We start from the raw sequence: 22,411 nt of genomic DNA, 5'->3' as shown, positions 1-22,411 counted from the left end.
ACTTCAAACGTATCTCGTCACTCCTTAGTACTTCCGTATCCCACTTCTTTGCGTATTGATTCTTCCTGACTAATGTCTTGAACTTCAGCCTACTCTTCATCACTACTATATTGTTATCTGAGTCTATATCTGCTCCTGGGTACGCCTTACAATCCAGTATCTGATTTCGGAATCTCTGTCTGACCATGATGTAATCTAATTGAAATCTTCCCGTATCTCCCGGCCTTTTGCAAGTATACCTCCTCCTCCTCTTGTGATTCTTGAACAGGGTATTCGCTATTACTAGCTGAAACTTGTTACAGAACTCAATTAGTCTTTCTCCTCTTTCATTCCTTGTCCCAAGCCCATATTCTCCTGTAACCTTTTCTTATACTCCTTCCTCTACAACTGCATTCCAGTCGCCCATGACTATTAGATTTTCATCCCCCTTTACATACTGCATTACCCTTTCAGTATCCTCATACACTTTCTCTATCTGTTCCTCTTCAGCTTGCGACGTCGGCATGTATACCTGAACTATCGTTGACGATGTTGGTCTGCTGTCGATTCTGATTAGAACAACCCGGTCACTGAACTGTTCACAGTAACACACCCTCTGCCCTACCTTCCTATTCATAACGAATCCTACACCTGTTATACCATTTTCTGCTGCTGTTGATATTACCCGATACTCATCTGACTAGAAATCCTTGTCTTCCTTCCACTTCACTTCACTGACCCCTACTATATCTAGATTGAGCCTTTACATTTCCCTTTTCAGATTTTCTGGTTTCCCTACCACATTCAAGCTTCTGACATTCCACGCCCCGACTCGTAGAACGTTATCCGTTCGTAGATCATTCAATCTTTTTCTCATGGTAACCTCCTCCTTGGCAGTCCCCTCCCGGAGATCCGAATGGGGGACTATTCCGGAATCTTTTGCCAATGGAGAGATCATCATGACACTTCAATTACAGGCCACATGTCCTTTGGCTACACGTTACGTGTCTTTAATGCAGTGGTTTCCATTGCCTTCTGCATCCTCATGTCGTTGATCATTGCTGATTCTTCCGCCTTTAGGGGCAATTTCCCACCCCTAGGACAAGAGAGTGCCCTGATCCTCTATCCGCTCCTCCGCCCTCTTTGACAAGGCCGTTGGCAGAATGAGGCTGACTTCTTATGCCGGAAGTCTTCGGCCGCCAGTGCTGATTATTTATCAAAATTTAGGCACTGGCGGAGATCGTATAATTGACATATTAGGAAAGAACTTGAGCACTTATATTGTTGGAAGGTACAGGTTTCTGGTGAAATCTTGTTTCATCGAGTGTGTCCGTACTGCTGTCTCGGCTTTGAGTATGAATGTCACCGAACAGGATTATGTTTCTAACATCTTAGAGGGCATGAGTTATGAGGATCAGTCACGGCTTGTCTTTGCTCCGAAGCAGGCCATCTTTGTTTAACTCAAAGATTTGGTAACCTCCACGGAAGCCTGTACATTTGCTGGTGAGCAGCGCAAACGACGTGAGGGCGAGCCCCACCAGTTTCTTCTTATTATGGTGACAACTATCCTGACTCTCCTGTTAAATTATCATTGAGTAAGTCCTGTTTTAGGTGTCGTTCCCATATTCATTCAGTGTGGGAGACTCCCGTTGAGCGCAGGTCTAGGCCCAGGAGCCTACGCCATCGTCAGCGCGAAATCGTACAAGTGAAAAGGCCCCCCATGTTCTGTGCGCATATTCTCGCTATTAATAAACCGCTTCTTCATTAGGCGTGTGCCCCAATTAATTTCTCAGCAAGGGTGACAGGACACACCTCACGAGTCATCATCAAATAGTCGGTGATGAGGGCGAAGATGTGGACATCAAATGGTAAAAAATCAAAGGCATCGTTCAACATGCTCTAGACAAATATGTTCCGAGTAAGGTTTTAAGGGATGGGAATGATCCACCAAGGTTTAATAGCTGTGTTAGAAAAGTCCTATGTAATCAAAAAGCACTTCATCTCAGAGTCAATTGAAGTAAAAACCTAGCTGACAAACAAAAGCTGACAGAAGCGAAAATGAGCGATAGAAGAGCAATGGGAGAAGCGTTCAATGATTTTGAAAGTAAAATGTTGTCAACCGACCTGAGTAAAAATTCTAAGAGATTTTGGTGGTATGTAAAATCAGTAAGTGGGTCAAAATCATCTATTCATTCTCTCAGTGACCACAGCGGTGGCTACTAACCACCTTCCACACGGAGCACGACCGTATCTCACCACTGACTTCTAGTATCAGCCGCACGCAGTTGACGTCAACAAGTGTATGAGCCTGAAGATGACGTTGTTACAACGTTGAAACTAGTTGCCAAAATAAAATCGACACCTTAAATACAGCTGGAGGAATTCCTTTATTTTTTATATAAATTTATAAAAATGGTTCAAATGGCTCTGAGCACTATGGGACTTAACTGCTGTGGTCATCCGTCCCCTAGAACTTAGAACTACTTAAACCTAACTAACCTAAGGACATCACACACATGTATGCCCGAGGCAGGATTCGAACCTGCGACCGTAGCGGTCGCGCGGTTCCAGACTGTAGCGCCTAGAACCGCTCGGCCACTCCGGCCGGCTATAAATTTGTACCACCTGATGTACCATTGTTCTCCATTCCAACTATGGATGTACGAGGAACTGTATAACAGGTCTTCTAAGATTCTCTAATTTGCGTTCTAAATAGTTCAAATGGCTCTGAGCACAATGGGACTTAACTTCTGAGGTCATCAGACCCCTAGAACGTAGAATTACTTAAACCTAACTAAACTAAGGACATCACACACATCCATGCCCGAGGCAGGATTCGAACCTCCGACCTTAAAGCGGTCACGCGTTTCCAGACTGTAGCGTCTAGAACCGCTTGGCCACTCAGCCGGCTTGCGTTCTAATGTAATTTAACTCACTCTTCCTTTTAACCTTACGTGCAGTATCAGATTGATTATTGATATTAATCTTAGCATAATTAGGTGCTCATTGGACTGGAGACACTATTTACTAAATTTAATTTTTATTTCCTCTGTGAACTTGGTGCCAAGTCAGGCATACGACAAAATTAAATAGCTTTGTAGGCTGAAAGAGAAAATTAGCACAGAGGTAATGAAAATTCGATTTAATAAACAGTGTCGCCAGTTCACTGTAACGCCAAAGATTAAAATCGGTAATCAGTCAGGTACTGCACGTAAGTTTGAAAAGAAGAGTGAGTTATCTTGAGTTATAATGCTGATTAGAAAATATAATAAATGATATACAGGTGTTTATAGTGTTTTCTGATTTATATCCGTATAGTTAGGAGTGCGTTTGTAAACTAGGCTACCCCTATGTGCCTATATTTTTGTAGGTCTAAAGGTGGTCATTACCGATCTAAATTAATTACCTGATTACAAATAAACTTTATGATCCAAGACAAGAATTATAGTAAAGCTTAACAGTTATTGCGGTACCACTCAGCAGATACCATGTGTTTTAATTTAAAACTTTATTTTAAAGAAATGTAAAGCTTGTTGTGCACAAGACATTCTTTATTAACAGCTGCTTTGAGTAGGTCCATTCCGGGTGCCGAGCTCGGGGCAGGTTTTAATCCTTGATAGCATGGGCTTTAAAATACTTGTGTTGTAGTCACGTCTACCACCCTTTAACCAAATTGTTCATGTTACTGCAGGCGATCGCTGTTAGGATAAAGGGGTGGGGGGAGGAGGGGGTGGAAGCGTGTTGTACCCGTCTGTTGCAACAGATGGTTTAAGAGACAACTGATTAATGATGATTTTAGTTACAGCTGTTTACTCAGCGTGAAGGCTTTTAATAAAGTGTTCTGAATTTAGGATTTTGTTGCCTTTGGATTACGTTCCTAGCACTGCCGAGTTTGAATGTAACTCGTTCTCGTGTACGTTTGCGATCACCCTTTTGCTGTGTTTTAGCTGCTTGAAGTTTAATACCAAATTGATAGAGATACACAGCTTAGTCATTCAGGGGAGCGGTGAAGAAGGGGGGGGGGGCGGAGGCGGGGAGCAATTCAAGTGCGTTGTGAGTCAATTTACTCACTTGTTCAGTTTTTCCTCGAGAGTGAGACTGCCTCGTAATGACTTTCGCGTTACTCACTGGCGTACAGAAGCGACGCTGGCTGCTCGCTTCCACAGAGGAAGGTCGACTCAACCGCCCTCTTCTGTTCTGTTCCCAGCCCATGCGGGCAGCATATGGCGGCAGCGCCTTTGACGGCGTCTTTGAACTGACAACACGGATACGACCTGAATTATTCAGTGTGAGAAAATGCGACTAATGCGCGAAAAAGAGAGAAAATGGTCAGCGGCCGGGAACGCAGATAGCGTTATAAAAATGCATAAACCGATCGTTCCCATGCGGGCCCTCTCGATTACGGGCCCCTTTAATAAGCGGCGGTGTAAGTTGTACTTCCCGCCTAATCGCTCGCTTGTCGGTGCCTTGAGCAGCGCCAGAAAAATTACCCCACACTGCCGCACTTATTTCTCCCTCCATCATCGTGAAATACTACCGCCCGTGACGTCTCCTTCCTTGCGTAATTAAATTAGACACTAAACGGTACAATCCGATCTGCGCCGAGGATAGACTGCAGGGCAGTTTATAACATAACTGTCTCAGTGGAGGACCTCGGCTACAGAGGTACCGGTAACCACAAGCTATAGCGTCCCGAAAATACCTCTGTATCCCCATCACTCTCAGCTGTGACACAAAGTGAAATATCAAAGATTTACCGCAGTTCGCAGTGTACTATTACACGCGCGATAGGTCATGTACTATACGATAACGCGTCGCTAAGTGGAAACTAGGAACTGCTCAGTGCTTATGACGAGCTTCATTACATAATGAAGAGCATCAGTCTATTTACTAGCTAGCTGACAAACCTGGAATTGCCCGGGTATTCATTCTGTCAGTTTTCTCTTAGAAAAGAAAACAAAAAATGAATTTTGTTTCTAGTGTAATACGGAAAAAAGTTTCATTTTCATATATTCATGAAAATACCTGTGAAATTATGCATCAGCCGGACAGAGAAAATTGCGTAATGTACAAATGTATAAAGTATACCAGACAGGTTCTGTACGCTGTGCGCAGGTGCTTCACGTGTCTGCAGAGCGATTTTGTAAACGTCTCTATGTCATGAATTTCAGTTTGAAGAGGGAAAATTAAATGTAGATGGCACCTCTATAGACGGTGTAACAAATGCAAAATTTCTAGAATGAATGTTCATTCTCAGTTGAAGTGGTGTGAACACACAAAGGTACTTCCAATCAGAACATCATCAGCATGTTATGCCCTTTGAATCCTGTCATCAGTGTGTAACATGCAGTGTCTTTTAGTTACATACTATTAGTATGTAGACTCAATTCTTAGCTAAGGTATTCTTTTTGGGGGAACAAATGCACGAAGTATGAACGTAATTTTCAAAATTCAGAAAAGAGTCATAACAAAGATAACCAAAAATAGTAGTCGAGCTCATTATAAAGATCTGTTCAAAACACTGGGGTTTTTACCTGCTCCGTGTGAATGCATTTACCAGTCAGTTGTAAACGTTGGCAATTACTACACAAACAAGTTTGTCCATGACCATGCAACAAGAGATAGACTCAACTTACATTTAACAAGAAAAAATAAACATAAAACTCAAAATGGCATTTTCTACCAAGGAATAAAACTGAACAATAAATTACAAAAGAGATTAAAGAAATTCCAAAAATAGACTTATTTAAAAAGGCAGCCAAAAAGGTACCTGTTATGCAATAAATTTTATACGTTGGAGGATTACCTAGATAAAACGGAGTAGCAGTTTGGTAAGAAAAATGTTAAACAAATAATGATCATAAAATATCCAACATTCCACATGACACTTTCACATTTTTTTCCTTCTTCTGTTCTTTTCTAGAAAAACTTACACCCAAGCTATGCATAGCACAATACTAACACCTCTTCCTCTTTCTGAGCTCTACGTCTCACTCATTATGGAGGGATGCTGACTCAGTTTTCCAGTATAGCAAATTGAAAATGGCTCAGAGATCACCATTGTGTGTGTGTGTGTAGTGAGTGAAGTGTTATGAAAAAATGTGTGTATAGTGTGTGCAGTGACTGTGTAAGTAGGCTGTTTAGGTTTTTATATTGGTAACGCCACGTGGCACTCGGTATGAAAATCACTGGCTGTGCTGTGTGCAGTCTGTGGCTGGTTTGCATTGTTGTTGGCTATTGTAGTGTTGGGCAGTTGGCTGTTAACAGTGCGTAGCGTTGCGCAGTTGGAGGTGAGCTGCCAGCAGTGGTGGATGTGGGGAGTGAGATGGCGGAGTTATGAGAGCGGATGATCTGGAGAGAGACAGTAAATTTGTAAGACTAGATATCATGAACTGATATATAAAGGTAAATAAATTGTTTGTTCTCTATCAAAATCTTTCACTTTCTAACTATACCTATCAGTAGTTAGTGCCTTCAGTAGTTTGAATCTTTTATTTAGCTGGCAGTAGTGGCGCTCGCTGTATTGCAGTAGCTTGAGAAATGAAGATTTTTGTGAGGTAAGTGATTTGTGAAACGTATAGGTTAATGTTAGTCAGGGCCGTTCTTTTATAGGGATTATTGAAAGTCAGATTGCGTTGCGCTAAAAATATTGTGTGTCAGTTTAAGCACAGTCATGTATAATTTTTCTAAGGGGACGTTTCAACTGTTAGTGAGATATGAGTGAACAGTGTGGCATTACATTATTTAATAAGTTATTTGTAAAAAGGTATTATATACCAGAAGTAAATCTAATGGTTCTCAACTATAACTCCGTAAATGTATATGTATACGAATTAGCTTATGTTAAATTGGTCTAAACTTGTAAATACTTAGACATGTCCCATATCTTTGTAAAAAGAGATCTACAGATGAATATAGTTACTACTACTACTACAACATCTCTTCAAAGCTCTATAGACGGCTATTGTTTTCGCTTACATGCATTTCTGCTTCAAAGTTGAAAGCTGTCAAAAGCGCTGCCAAGTGTCGGATTTCCTTTAGTTGACTCAAGTGTAAGAATGTCTTAGCAGTAAAGAATAAAAATGTATTAATATTTCATGCACGATGCAGTACTTTTTCAGGCATCTCAGTGTTTATAACGTCATATCTCTTTTCTACGTACGTCATACATTGCTATAATTCTGTAAGCACATTCAGCGGCATATGTGGATGTTGGTTGCAAAACGTCTTGTGAATATAGTTAGTAGCAAGAAGTAATAACTTTAAACGTTATGCAGAATGCTCGATTTTCCACGCGTCTCAGCATTTATGACATCACATCTCCTGATCCATGTATGGTATCATGCTATAATCTTATAGGTGCATCTAGCGACATATGTGAATACTGTTTGCTAAATTCATTGCGAACAGAGCAAGTAGTGCTGAAGTAATAAATTAAAACGTCATGCACGAAGCGATAGTTTTTCATGCATCTCATTGTTTATGACCTCATACCTCCTGAACTATAGTAGCTAGATGGTTCTTACCACCACAGTGATTGTTGCCTGACAGTAGGCTATATTTCTACCAAATGTGATTGAAATAGGTCCATTGGTTTAGTAGGGGATGTAGAACGTATTTATAATATGTGTGGATAAGCTCTAGACACCACAAAAGAAAGCACTGGATTTTTGTTTTATCTGTGGTTTAATTGAAGAATTATTCGCACTCTGTTGCACTAACTTATTCCCAAAACCGTTTTCTTTCCAAAAACCGGGAGGATTAAAAACAAATATACGACTCCGAAAAGTATTCGTCCGACCCTAGCGCAAAGAATTTAGCAAGCATAACCATCGAAATCTAGCTAAGAAACGAACAGTAACTATTTCCTTACATCGATTAGTATCTGTATTTAAAAATGAAACGCTGTTTGGGTTCATATGTTGCTTAATTTGTGTACAAATCCTTGTACCTGACAATCTTCCCCCAGTTGATGTCAAACAAATATCCGTCTTGAAAGCAAGATACCAGGTCTGGTGCCGCACTGACACACACCATTCTTCCTTTCCTTATGCTTTTGTTTGTATGTAATAGAGAAATGGGGAAAGGAAGGGAAGGGGTGGATGGGAATTCGTGGCACAGGGCACTGTGGTAATGCAGTGGCGAAAGATGATCCTTGCCAGACTGGGACAAGAACCCGGATATACCGCTTCTCATGAGCGGCTGTCTTAACAGCTTCGGCCATCCGGACACTGTTCCTGACTGACTCAGATTTCCAAATTATCACTCGCTGCATTGCAGCGTCTCTCTTCCACATACACAGGGTTCATCATAATTAATGGCGTAAACGCATACAGTTGAAAGTACACGATACTCGAAGCAAAAAGTCTCAGTAAACGTAGGGTCGAAAATGTATACCTTAAGAGCTCCGAGCAATTTTTCATCTTCGATACTGTAAAACAAATCTCTTCTACTGCAAGTTCTTTGCTTTCCATATTTTGGGAGCTGGTAGTATGGGCTGAAACAAGGAAAAAAAAAGTCCAGTAAACATGTGCTCGAAAATTCATTCCTTAAAAGTCACTTTTTGAATTTGATACGATTTATTGTACTGTTAACTAGTCTTCAACCACAGTGGTTGTGTTACAGGTGTTCACTTTCTTGGCAATGTGCACCTGGACGCGAGGGTTACAGTGCTGGCGAAAATAAAGGAGATATAGGGATAACTAAATGTCTATGAAACGGAAAGATAGTTATGTTTCAGAATACTTACTTTACATCTTAGTGCCCACGAAAAACTTGTTCTGATAATGTGCATTCTGGCCAATTTAAACGAATGCTCACACGCGCACGTTCGCTCGCGCGCACACACACCACACACACACACACACACACACACACACACACACAATATTTAGGTGCACTTAGTTTACAGTAAACAAACAATAAATATAAGTACAAAGAGTATGCTGCTGTATTACACTCCACTATGCCGCGATATAATATGGATGAAAAATTTACAAATAAACAAATAAGACAAATATTTACCACACAACATTCCATGAGTATGCGAGAGACGTAGTAACGGGAAGCTGTAGTTGCATACATGAGTTGAGATTTGTTGTGGAAAAATGGCAATATAAAATAAGAAAGAACAGAAGAGATACAGGTGAAGTAAATGAGTGAAATAGTTTAGAGCACTCATGGCAGACACAAATGCACTTGGAAAGCTGCAGGTGTATACACACGCTGAGTTGCTGATTGTCTATAGGTAGAATAATAACTTTTGCATGAGTATGGACATATTTTATTACATTCTTTTTTGAAGCTCTTTTGATACGAGGACTCTTGAAAATTCTAGAACAAAGCGTTAAGGAATTTGAGTTGATTTTATCTGGTAAATGTCAGTCTCTAACAGTTCAAGGAACTCCATCTGCCAGCGTTTGTTAACAGTGTGCAACACAGAAAATCTTTCACTGATATCATCATCATCAGAGTGTTCATGATGGATACCGCACTATCCTACACTGGGCTTCCTGAAGTTTTTGAATCAGAGGGCGTCAATGTCGTATTTGAAGGGGGTTGCTAAGTTGTCTGTGTTTTTCTTACACTGAAGCGCCAGAAACTGGTATAGGGATGCGTATTGAAATACAGAGATATGTAAACAGGCAGAAGACAGCGCAGCGGTCGGCAAAGAGTATTTGGCGCTGTTTTAAGATCGATTAATGCTGCTACAATGGCAGCTTATCAAGGTTTAGGTGAGTTTGAACGTGGTGTTATAGTCGGCGCACAAGCGATGGGACATAGGTAGCGATGAAGTGGGGATTTTCCTGTAAGAGCACTCGACGAGAGTACCGTGAATATCAGGAATGCGGTATACAATCAAATCTCCTACATCGCTGCGACCGGAAAAAGATCCTGCAAGATGGGACGAACGACGACTGAAGAGATTCGTTCAACGTGACAGACGTGCAACCCTTCGAAAATTGCTGCACATTTCAGTGCTGGGCCATCAACAAGTGTCAGCTTGCGAACCATTCAACGAAACATCATTGATATGGGCTTTTGGAGCCGCAGGCCCACTCGTGTACCCTTGATGACTGCACGACACAAAGCTTTACGCCTCGCCTGGACCATTCAACACCGACATTGGACTGTTGACTGGAAACATGTTGCCTTATCGGACGAGCCTCGTTTCAAATTTTATCGAGCAGATGGACGTATACGAGTATGGAGACAACCTCATGAATCTATGAACCCTGCATGTCAGCAGGGGACTGTTCAAGCTGGTGGAGGCTCTGTAACAGCGTGGGGCTTGTGCAGTTGGAGTGATTTGGGACCCCTGATACGTCTAAATAGGACTCTGAAAGGTGACACTCACATAACCATCCAGTCTGATCACTTGTATCCATTCATATCCATTGCGCATTCCGACGGACTTGGGCAACTCCAGCAGGACCACGCGACACCCCACACGTCCAGAATTGCTACTCTTCTGAGTTCAAACACTTCCGCTGGCCACCGAACTCCCCAGTCATGAATATTATTGAGCATCTGGGATGCCTCGCAAAGTGCTGTTCAGAAGAGATTTCCACCCCCTCCTACTCTTAAGGATTTATGGACTGCCCTGTAGGATTCTTGGTGTCAATTCCCTCCAGCACTACTTCAAACATTATTAGAGTCAATGCCACGTCGTGTTGCAGCAGTTCTGCGTGCTCGCCGGGGCCCAACACGATATTAGGGGGTGTACCTTTTTTTTTTTTTTTTTTGGCTCTTCAGCGTAGATATGAGCAACAACAGTAGTGTATGAGCCTGTGTATGCAGGACTTTTGGTGCCACCATCCAGTGGGTATATTCTTAGGAAAAAATTTGTTTGTTAGTTTATTTTCTGAATTGGACTTAATTTCTACGCCATAGGGGCTGGAAAAAGTTTCCAAATTTGTGTGACATTTCATCCAGGAACGGGAGACTGGGAAATTTTATTACTTCTTTATTATTTGTATGTTCCTTTTTTCATTCTATTACTTAGTATATCTCAAGTCAAAAATCGTGTTGCGCCAAAGTGTAATGTCTAGCACTTGAAAGGTGGCTACACTGAGCCACTGCGCCAGAGATTGCGCCAAAGAGTATTATTAAGCCGCCTCCACAGTGCTTGTGGAGAGCTCGTAATAGTCAGTGCCTGTTAAGAACTCTTAGTGGTCAGTGCTTGTCGAGAGCTAGTAGTAGTCAGTGCCTGTCGAGGACTCGGGGTAGTTTGTGCTGAGATGTTGTAGCAGAGAGTGTTTGTTGAGATGTGCTATTAGGCAGTGCTTGCTGAGATGTGATATTGGAGAGTTCTGGTTGAAATGTGATAGTAGAGAGTCGGTGTGACATATAATGTAAGGATTAGAGTGATTTTCATCAATATAAATGAGGTAATAAACTCCGTTTCTTTTTATTTCAGTATCCTAAATAATGCGTCATTACAGGTTCAGTCAACAAGCATCTGGCGTGTGTTCTTGTATTAGAGTTTAATTCTGCTTTCCTTACGCAATTGTAGTATTTGTAATTTTCTTTTATCACGTCAGTAAAATTGGTATTTAAAAATTCTTGTCTAGTTGAAGAAGAACCGTGCCAGATGTGCGTTGAGTCACACTCCCACATACAGAACAGTTATACTTGTGCTTTGGTTTAGTAGGTTTTATAGTTGCTGGGGACTTAATTAATTAATTGTGTTAACGAAAATTTTCATTTCATTCTTTGTTGTTGTTGTTTGCAGTCAGATTACGTAATAATTCTAGTCAGGGCCAACCGATTACGAGACAGCGTAATCGGACATAACAGCTACCAAAAATATTTGCATTTTATATAATTAAGCCCCCATGCACAGTCCAGTCTGCCTAACGCTGTTGACAAGTGGGATGCACTGAGTCTTTGTGAGGCCAATTGAGGATCTACTTGATCGAGAAGTAGAGGCTCAGGTCACGAAACCTGACAATGTGTGGGAGTGGGGTGTGCTGACCACATCCCCCTCCATATCCGCATCCGGTCATACAGAAGGGCTGAGGGTGACACGGCAGCCAGTCGTACCGTTAAGCCTTCGAGGCCTGTTCGGACGGTGTTTGAAGGGAGAGGAAAAGTTAATACTGATGGGCAATTTGGTAGCAGGAGGAGGAAGAGAAGAAAAAATGATGGGAAAGCATGGTCTGGTGAAAGAAATGAAAGAAAAACCCGTCTGGTAGAATTTATCAAACAATAATTTAATCATTGCTAACATCTGGCTTAAGAATCATGAAAGAATTTTGCATATATAGGTGGACCTGGAGGTTCTGCATGGTTTAGGGCCTGTTATAAAATAGTAAGACAGAGATTTCAGAACAAGATTTTAAACTGTAAGACTTTCTATTGGCAGATGTGGTCTCTGATCATAATCTGTCTATTATGAACTCTAAATTAAAACTAAAGTATTTGCAAAAATTTGGGAAATTAAGTAGATGGTTCTGTATAAGTTGAAAGAATTGGAGGTTTCTGAGTGTTTCAGAGAGAGTATTAGGATACAATTGACTGAAAAAGGGGAGAGGAATGCAGTAGAAGACGAATGGGTAACTTTGAAAGATGAAGTAGTGCAGGTGGCAGAGGCTGAAGCAGGTAAAAAGACAAGACCTGGTAGAAGTCCATGCATAACTTATGAGGTACTGAATTCAGTAGATGAAAGGGGGAAAAACAAAAATGCAACAAAAGAAGAAGACGAAAAGGAATGCAAACTTCTTAAAATCTTCTAAAAAGTGAGATCGACTGGCAGTGCGTAATGGCTGAGCAGAAATGGCTGGAGGACAAATTCAAGCACCTGTAACTAGGGGAAAGATAGATACAACCTATAGGCAAATTAAAGAGATCTTTGCAGAAAAGAGAAGCAGCTATATGAATATGAAGAACCCAGATGGAAAACCAGTACGAAGAAAACAAGGGAGATCACTTAAGTGAAAAGTGTTGTAGATTGGCAAGAGAGCCAACCCACTATGAGAGGAAGCCGAAAGGCACGCGTTTTATCTCACGCAGGCTGGCGTGAGGTCTGGAACAGGTTAAGGAAATGAGACTAGCAAAAAAAAAAGGACGTAGCTGTGGAATACTTAACTTTAATCCATAAATGGTGAACATCGCTCTTGACGGTACATGTTTTACAGCATCAATAGTAACTGGTAATGGCGCCTTGCTAGGTCGTAGCAAATGACGTAGCTGAAGGCTATGCTACCTATCGTCTCGGCAAATGAGAGCGTATTTTGTCAGTGAACCATCGCTAGCAAAGTCGGCTGTACAACTGGGGCGAGTGCTAGGAAGTCTCTCTAGACCTGCCGTGTGGTGGCGCTCGGTCTGCAATCACTGATAGTGGCGACACGCGGGTCCGACGTATACTAACGGACCGCGGCCGATTTAAAGGCTACCACCTAGCAAGTGTGGTGTCTGGCGGTGACACCACAAAAAGAATACATAGAGAGACTATACAAGAGGAATGAACTTGAAGACAATACTATAGGCCATTAATAGGAAGCAGACGAAGATAAGATAGGAGATTTGATACCGTTGAAACTGATACCCTTCTACTTTTAGTAATTGAAAGCTGTGTGCGTCCAAAACCTTTCGCTGGCATTGTGAAAGCATGTGCTTTTAAATTCCGATTACAATGTCTGATACAGAATCGCTTCTCTCCGAAAAGGCTCATTTAAGTGCTACGATAGAATTTCACCTTGGAAACGGATAACTTGACTCTGCTCTGTCTTCACTGCAAAAATCACGAGCTGAAATGAATCACTACACGGCAGTTTGCCTTTTCCTCTAATTTTTTGGCTCTTTTTTGCAAATTCAACTTTGGTTCCTTTTCTGAAAATATTGTTCAGTGTATGCAATAGTGCAAGACGTGACAGTCCAGATTTTGTCAAATCTATCTTTACATCTAAAAATGCTGATAAGCTTCAAGAAATATTTGTAAATGAATGGGAGGGGAGTCTGCAATTGTGTTTAATCCTGTTAATGCCATAAAAGAAACTTGAACTACCATGAAAGGTAACCTTTTTACGGTATTGTCATTTATCATAAAATTTACTTTTACTCACAGCGTTTATGTAAAATTTACCTCTGCTTTCCTAATGAAATACTATTAACAGTGGAGGGCGGAAACTAATTAGAATACTATATACATGACTGATAAGTACTGTAATACTTCGCGATTAGTGCTTGCAGTTAATAAAATTAGATACACGTTATCTTCTTTCAAAAATGCTGTCTGTCTATAAAATCATGTCCAAATCATATCCTATCTACAGTCCCATCAAGTAACATCTCACTTAAATTTCCTTTCTGTGCAGTACCTCCGCCATCCATGCTCACTCTGCCGTCTTGTAACACTCTCCCTCCCTCTGACCAACAACTGCTTTCAATTTCTTCTCTCGCCCTAGATCTATTCAATAATACAACGTCTTGTAGCCAAAGAATATGTCACCCATGTGTACAAGCATGCGAAGATGTTCGTAGGGTCAAAACTTCCAAACAACTGTGATTTCTCTTGATTTGTACATTTTACAACCATTTCTCCTAATGTAGATACCTTTCACCGTGAGAAGGATTTGACACAGCGCTGAAAGACCGAAGTCCAGACGATGGACTTGGAGAAGACGAAATTACTGATAATCTTGGGAGAGCCAGCCATGACAGAACTATTCCACCTGATGGGCAAGATATATGAGGCGGGGGAATATCTTCAGACGTCAAGAAGAATATAATAATTCCAATTCCAAGGAAAGCAGGTCGTCACAGGTGCGTATATGACCGGACTATCAGTTTAATAAGTCATGGTTGTAAAATGCTAACATGAATTCTTTACAGAAGATTGGAATAACTGGTTAACCGGTTGAAGCCAAACGCAGGGAGTATCACTTTGGGTTCCGGATAAAGGTAAGAGCACGCGAAGCAATTCTAATCCTATGACTTATCTCAGATGCTAGATCAAAGAGGTCAAACCTAGGTTATAGCATTTGTAGACCTGGAGAAAGCTTCTGACAGTGTTGATGGAATATACTCTTTGGAATTTTGTACATAGGGGAGCTAAAACATAGAGCGAGAAGTTTTCCGATGACATTGTAACTTTGTCAGAGATAGCAAACGGCCTGGAAGTGCAGCTGAACAGAATCAACATTGCCTTGAAAGGAGGTTGTAAGGTGAACGCCGACAAAATCAAAAGAAGGGTACTTAAATATAGTCGAATTACTAGATGCTGAGGGAATTAGTTCTAGCTGGTGCTCTTGCGCCTGCTAGTAGGTATATGGAATCGGAGGAGTGTCGAGTGGTTGGCTGCCTGCAAGCGTCTAAGAATCCGCCAAAGTTCTTCTCTGTGCAATTACAGTTTTATAAATCATGGGTGGTTGGAATCGATCATACTGTCGAATTGTGGGCCTTAGAGAAATTTTTTGCAGTTTTATTCATGTCAACATCACACCTTTCCGGGATAAAGGGACAGGATGGCGCGAAACGGGAAGGCTGAAAAAGGATAAGAATTCTTTGCTAACCCTGATAGCGTTCAAATTTCGTGGAATGGTTCTGAAGTGCCTCTAACAGATCCACACTGTACACTTACGTAAAAGTTGCCGTCGCACTGCACTCCAAAGGGCCGCGACCACATCCGTTGTAGAAGCTGGCCCACATTGTCGACAGAGAAGGGGTGAATCGTCCTCGGGGTGTGTAAAAGGTTATCATCAACGTCGTACTTTGGTTATCGCACTGCGAACTGTCGTTTTTGGTCATGGAATGATGGGAATCAATCCTCCAAGGAAAGGGGTGGTTTTATTGACGCCCTTTATGCTGCCCACGGTGTGTTTTAAATGCTTTTCTCGGCCCTTCATAAGAAAACCGCCTGACTTATACTATAGGCATCGCGGTTATGACCTCCATAGCAGAGGCGTGAAAAGAAGGGTTGAAATGTGGGTAAAAGGGGTGTCATCAGCTTGCTATCGTGTGTCGCGTCTACAATGGGGTGGGCAGAGTTGCGGTGAAGTTTGTTGTCTGTGTGACGTCATTAATCAACCTTATTGCTGAACTGAATTTCTAAGCTCTGAAATTTTTTATGCATGTGTCAAAACCTTAACCTTTGAAACATTGTCGAGTCCGACGGTGATGCCACAGGGCATCCTGCCTTTCTACCATTACACATGGAGGTTGTAGGCAACATTGAGCCAAAGTTCAAACTTCTATGTCACATTGGGAAACAATTACTGACTTTCGAACAAGTGTTCCTTTAATTGTCCTGCACAGTGCAGAACAGAAGGGACCAGATTATTTCGAGGAGGCAATGATTTACAGGTTGTAAAATTTCTTGAAAATTCGTGATTCTACACAGCTGTAATAAAAAATTTAATACCGAGCGAGGTGGCGCAGTGGTTAGCACGATGGACTCGCATTCTGGAGAACTGTGGTTCAAACGCGTATCCGGCCATCCAATTTTATGTTTTCCGTGATATCCCTACATCGCTCAAGGCACATGCCGGGATGATTCCTTTGAAAGGGCACGGCCTATATCCGTCCCCATCCTTGACACAATGTGAGCTTGTGCACCGTCTCTGATGACCTCGATGTCGACGGGACGTTCTTCCTTCCTTTCCTTTTAGTCAGTTTATTCCTCCACAATTTTCAGTCACAGACAGGCCATCTTCAGGTGTGTTGTGAGATCGTAATCAGATATGTGACAACTCATAACCAGTATCAACCATAAGTGGTCCTAATTTACAGTTGAATAGAAATGATGTTTTGTAATATAAAGCTTCATAGTGGTTATGAGTTGACACACGTCTGATTACCATGTCACAGTACATCTGAAGATGTCTGTCTATAACAGACTGGTTGTGTAATAAATTGCTAAACTTAGCTGTGTGCTACCATGATTTTTAAAGGGACAGCGTGATAGGATATGCGTTAAGACATCAGCAAATACGTTCCATAGTACAGAAATGATACTACGGGGAGCCTTAGAAGGCAAAAACTATGAGAAAACAGAGGTAATTAAATCCAAAAAAATAAGTGTCGATATTGAATTTATGTGGTAATCGGAGATGAAATGACTGGTGCAGGAGAGAAAATCTGACAACTCAGAAGAGGATCTGTCCAAACAGAAAAAGAAGTGTTCATTAATCAGCGGTGAATCATTACCCAACATTTCCATGTCTGAACTAGGGCGGTGTGTATCCCCATTGTGACCGCTGTGGGAAACGCCTCTCTTAAGAGTGAGAGTTAAAGACGGAGCTGGAAACACGCGTAGAACATCAGAAATTCCGGCCGAAGGTGGCACAGAAGGTTCTCTCCGTGTAGGACGGGACCGCCAGAAGGGGCGTTTAGGCGCGCCCCCGCGAGGTGACGAAGATGGAGCGGCACTCGATAATGGCGGCGGCGGCGGCTGATTTAGGCGGTCGAGGAGCCTGTAATTTGAGCCGTAATGGATGGCTGGCTGCGTCTGCGGAAGGACCGCGCCGTCCTTGCCGCACTTTGCGCCGTAAATTCCCGGGCGGCCGCACCGCAGCGCAGAGCACCGCAGCGCGCCTCGCTGCCTTTATTAATATTCAGGCGGGCTGGAGCGGCGCCTCCTGCGCGACATAATGTGCGCTGCCTTAGGACTGCCGCCGCCGGCTGCCACCTGCGCATGCCCAACAATGGCCGTGTTTATACGGCACCGAGTGCGCCTTCAGCGAGCGCCGCTACCTGTGAAGCCCTGCGCTTGTTGTCGAGTCCCTTCTTGGACAGTTTGACGTGGGTTCAAACGAGGGTCGAAACGCCGCATGCTAAAGAAAAGGATGAGAGAGTATAAGAGAGGAGAGGCGAAGGAAGAGGTGGACGTGAGTGGGATGATGAAGAGGGACCAAAAATGAGGGAAGTTTGAAGAAGAAAGCAGTGAGACTATGGAAGTAAGGTAGGGTGGAAACTGGCAGGAAGTGAGGTAAGGTAAGAAGAACTAGAGAGAGAGAGAAATAGAGAAAGAGGGCAGACTACAGGATAAGTGAAGTTAGGATGGAGAGTTTGGAAATAAATACGATGTGGCATAGAAAGAGAGGGAGAGAGAGAAGGGGTGGAGGGTGTTGAGAAAGAAAGAGAGAGTAGGAGTGAAGAACAGAGGGAGAGAAAGTGAGGAAGGATTAAAAGGGTGGAAGTAAGTAAGAAAGTGCAGGAAGTAGAAAATGAACAGTGGAAAAGAGTTAAAGGACAAGGATAAAGAGCTAAAGAAATCAGAAACGCATTCCAGACCAGGTGCATGCTTGGGACTAATGTTGAGAGCAGACAGTTATTTTGTAACAAAAAGAGAAAAAAAAGAAAATCTAAGTAAGCACTTAAAAGGTAATGGTCAGCTATGTTTGGCAGGAAAGGAAAGACTGATTCCAAACTGAGTTCAGCTGGAAGAGTCCAAAGGAAGAGAAGTCCAGCCACGAATGAAGGTAACTTACAAAACCATCGTTCGACGATACTTGAGCATTGTTTCTCATTTGGGATCTTGCTCCAGTATAACTGACACAGGAAATGAAGAAGATCCTAAGAAAAGTAGCGTGTTTTATGAAGGATTCGTTCAGAAAGTTTGAGAATATCAAGAGACACTCCTCCGACTCTAATGGCAGATGCTACAACAGAGCCATTGTGCATCGCAATGTGTCCTACTGCTAAAATTCCAAGATTAAAATTTCAAGACTGTTCTTTCCCAGGAAAGTCAGCTTCCTACATACATCTCAAGAAAAGGCCATGAAGGTTAAAATTATATTCGGCTTTAAATGGAGGCTTATTATCGCCACATGTCAAGACAGAGGGATACCAAAAGAAGAAGATGCCTTCTGCGCATACATAACATAACTAGTGAGGTCTTAATGTCAAACATCCGTCGTTTTACTGCTAATATGGACCAATGTTGGTAGCTCAGGCTGCAGCGTTAGCATCTGCCCCAGGTGACACGTCTACAAGCTGTTGCGACTTCCCCTGATGTGGACATACTACTAACAGGGGTTCTTAGAGTGTACAGTCCGCCACTGGAACAGGGAAGATAGGAGTGACACTGGCATACGGATCATCAATCTCCACACACAGTAAGATGGTCTGCAGAGTACGGATGTAGATACAGAGTACGTGGCCCTCCTCCCCGTAATGCTGGCCTCCAAAAAATTTTGTTTTGTGGAGGTATGGGCAGTTCTCTCTTTCTTGTTGGAAGTATGTCTGACGAAAATATAGCAGTAGTGTTACTACGAAAGTATTCGTAGTGACAGTCCATTTCTACTACTGCACTGAGTCTGTGTTGTAGCAAGTTCCACCTCGCTTGAGTAACTCTGTGGCAGTAGACCAGCTGTATCGACGGAAGCGAAAAACCAGGAGTATCTTCGTCGTGTTAGCGAAATGAACCTGCAGAAATGTTTGGAGTAATGGATGAAAATGAAAGGACAAATACTTCTTTTAAAAAATGCATATCACTGTGCTGTCTGTAATGCCATCATCAATGGCATCTGTACAGCATACAAAAGTATATTGTATAGATGCTGTTGATGATGATGGTTCAGAACAGAAACCGATAGCTAAATAAAATAACGTTTTAGCAACAGCACAGTGTTATGCATTTTTAAAAATTTGTACAAGCTGTTGACCATCGCCTAGAAAAGATGTTCAGAAAAATACTTCCTTAGCAACAGTACTTTGGGCTTTGTAAAATTAAACTAAACTCCGTCCGAACAGGCCTTGGAAGGCCCGACGGCCGACCGGCCATCGTGTCATCCTCAGCCCACAGGTGTCACTGGTTGCGGATTGGAGGGGCATGTGGTCAGCACACCGTATGTCAGTTTACGAGACAGGAGCCGCTACTTCTCAATCAAGTAGCTCCTCAGTTTGCCTCACAAGCGCTGAGTGTACTCCGCTTGCCAACAGCGCTCGGCAGACTGGATGGTCACCCATCCTAGTGCTAGCCCATCCCGACAGGAGATCTGACGGGAACCGGTGTTACCACTGCGACAATGCTGTTGGCCTTCGGGATTTGTATGTGTACTAATCTACCTACTCGCTTTATAAGGGGTGTTCAAACAGAAATGAGCTGGAAGCCGTGAAATGAAAACCACTGAAGGGATCGTAATACCATTGCCTATAGAACAAGTGTTGACGCTATAAGAACGTTGAGGACCAAAACACTCTACTAGAAGGACATGGGCTCACACCCACGTAACGACAAAGGGAGCATGTCCACTGCACTTAGTAGTGCTGAGAAATGGAAGCTTCAAAACCTGAACAAAGAAGTATAGTGCATTTCCTTACACTGGGAGGAGTGCGGGGCACGGAAATTGATCGAAGAATGGCACAACTGTATGGAGAGCATTACATGGCCATTGTAATTTCGGCACTCAATTTATTGTAACCAGGCGAAAATACTTTCGGCCGGCCACAACTGTGGGCTCTTTGATTGCTCTGGGAAGACTTAGTTCACTTTATTCTATTAATAAATAAAAGATTTACTTAACTTCAACACACTTATTTGCTACAGGAGTACTGGAAAATTAACAACTGTCGTTGACAAGCAAAGTGGTCACTTGGTGCACTAATTAACGAACTATTCTCATGAGGTAAATGTTCAACGTTTACAGCAATGCAAGCTCACCTGAAACTTTAACTACTCGTCGGCCATAGACGATGATGCAGAGTGCTTTAGCTGAGGTCTCGAACCAGGCTGAACTCTTGCATGCTAAGCACAATATTGACCTCATTGTGATGTCAGAGTGAAGTGTGGTCCCCTGGAGCACCTCCCATACGTCTTTGCGGCTTGCAACGAGCCCTAGCTAATGACTGCGGTATAGAATCGCGTTGTCTCCTTTGCTGCGCCACCACGAAGTCTGGACGTTGTCACACGATCCGACCTCTGGGGCAATGGCTGCCACTATAACTCGCGGGTTTTCAATAACGAGGCCATCCATATGCTGGGGAAAAGTATTGGTAATGTGGCGAGGCGTTCCAGATCGTGTGGCTTTAGCCACTGACATCCGTCCCTGCTTCAATTACTTGTGCCACTCCTTGATCCAGAGATGAGTCGGAGGCTGCAAAATGAAAATGGCTGAAGGGATTGTAACGTCGTTGCCAACGGAACAAGAGTTGACATGCAGTGTTCTCCGTGCACTTATACCATTCTTCGATGAATTTTCATTCCCCACAGTCCTTCTGTAGTAAGGAAACGCACTACATCTCTTTGTTCTGATACTGAAGCCTCCGTTTCTCCGTTTTGAGCACTATGCAGTGCAGTGGACGGTGAGGCGTGCATGTATCCACTCCGTCGTCAAGTGTGTGAGAAACCAAGTCCTGCTAGTGGAAACGAATCGTCCAGTACTCATCACTCACTTAGTACTTCCGGCGTGCTTTCCTTCAACTTATAGCGCTAGGCTCAGTAATCATAAAATACAGAAACTGCGATTAAAATTGAGCATTTCGAAAGTTTAATATTAAACTTCTAAACTCGGGTTTGTAAGTGTCTGGTTGGTGTCTGCGAATGGTGTAAAACTTATTTTCATATGAAATTTATGTAAAATTTTGTGCAGGGAAACAGGACTATGTGAAAGGAAATATGTGGAACGGAAATATGTGGAGCTCACGCAACTCGATGCGAAATCCAGACTAGCCGGTCCATCGAACAATTCGAGAGAATTTTTCAGTGAAATTTACGTATGCCACCTGAATCCAAAGCAAAATGGTTCAGATTAAAATGTTTGCCCTGAACATTGCTGATTTTTATCTTTAGTCTACTAAATAACCACTATAACGGAACTGTTATTGTAATTACAAAGAAAATGGACTTAAAAATGAACGCATCTTACTTTCTGATCAAATTCCTCGAAAATTCACGAGATACCACTTTACTGAAATCTTTTACTGATATTAAGCCCGATACTGATAGTTTCACCAAAACACTGACGATCACTCTGCCTCACAACGGACATGAGCTGTGACGGTAATGAAATCTGTTGGCTTACCCGTGCGCAAGGAACGCCCGTCTGCTCTGCAACCTACCACTATTAGAATAATTATGTAGCTGTACAGAATAAAATTTCCATTGGCATGTCTGTGATGGGCAATTCAAGACGGGATCTTGTCAGTTTTCATAAAATGCCTCTCAGTAAGCAACACGCGATGTGTAATCCGAGTATGCAAACACAGCCCTGAAAGTAAAGAACGAGAAATGGGAAATTAAACTTGACGACTGACTAATAAATGAGAACAAAGAATGCAAGTATAACCATGCTTCATTAAGCCACAAAAACAATACACCTTTTCACAAAATTCTCAAACATAGGAAAGTTTGCAAAAATATTTCTTGGTAACTCTTGTGTACAACGGCTTTCCTTGAGACTTGTTTCAACTATCAGACCAATCCATGTGGTTTACTACAAAATTTCTGTACCAAAGTTTAACCACACTCATTCTGTGTTAGCTCAATAAA

This window comes from Schistocerca piceifrons, chromosome 2 (genome assembly GCF_021461385.2).
Source record: "Schistocerca piceifrons isolate TAMUIC-IGC-003096 chromosome 2, iqSchPice1.1, whole genome shotgun sequence".
In the NCBI taxonomy this organism is placed as follows: Eukaryota; Metazoa; Arthropoda; class Insecta; order Orthoptera; family Acrididae; genus Schistocerca; species Schistocerca piceifrons.
Note: the sequence above shows the minus strand (reverse complement) of the source record.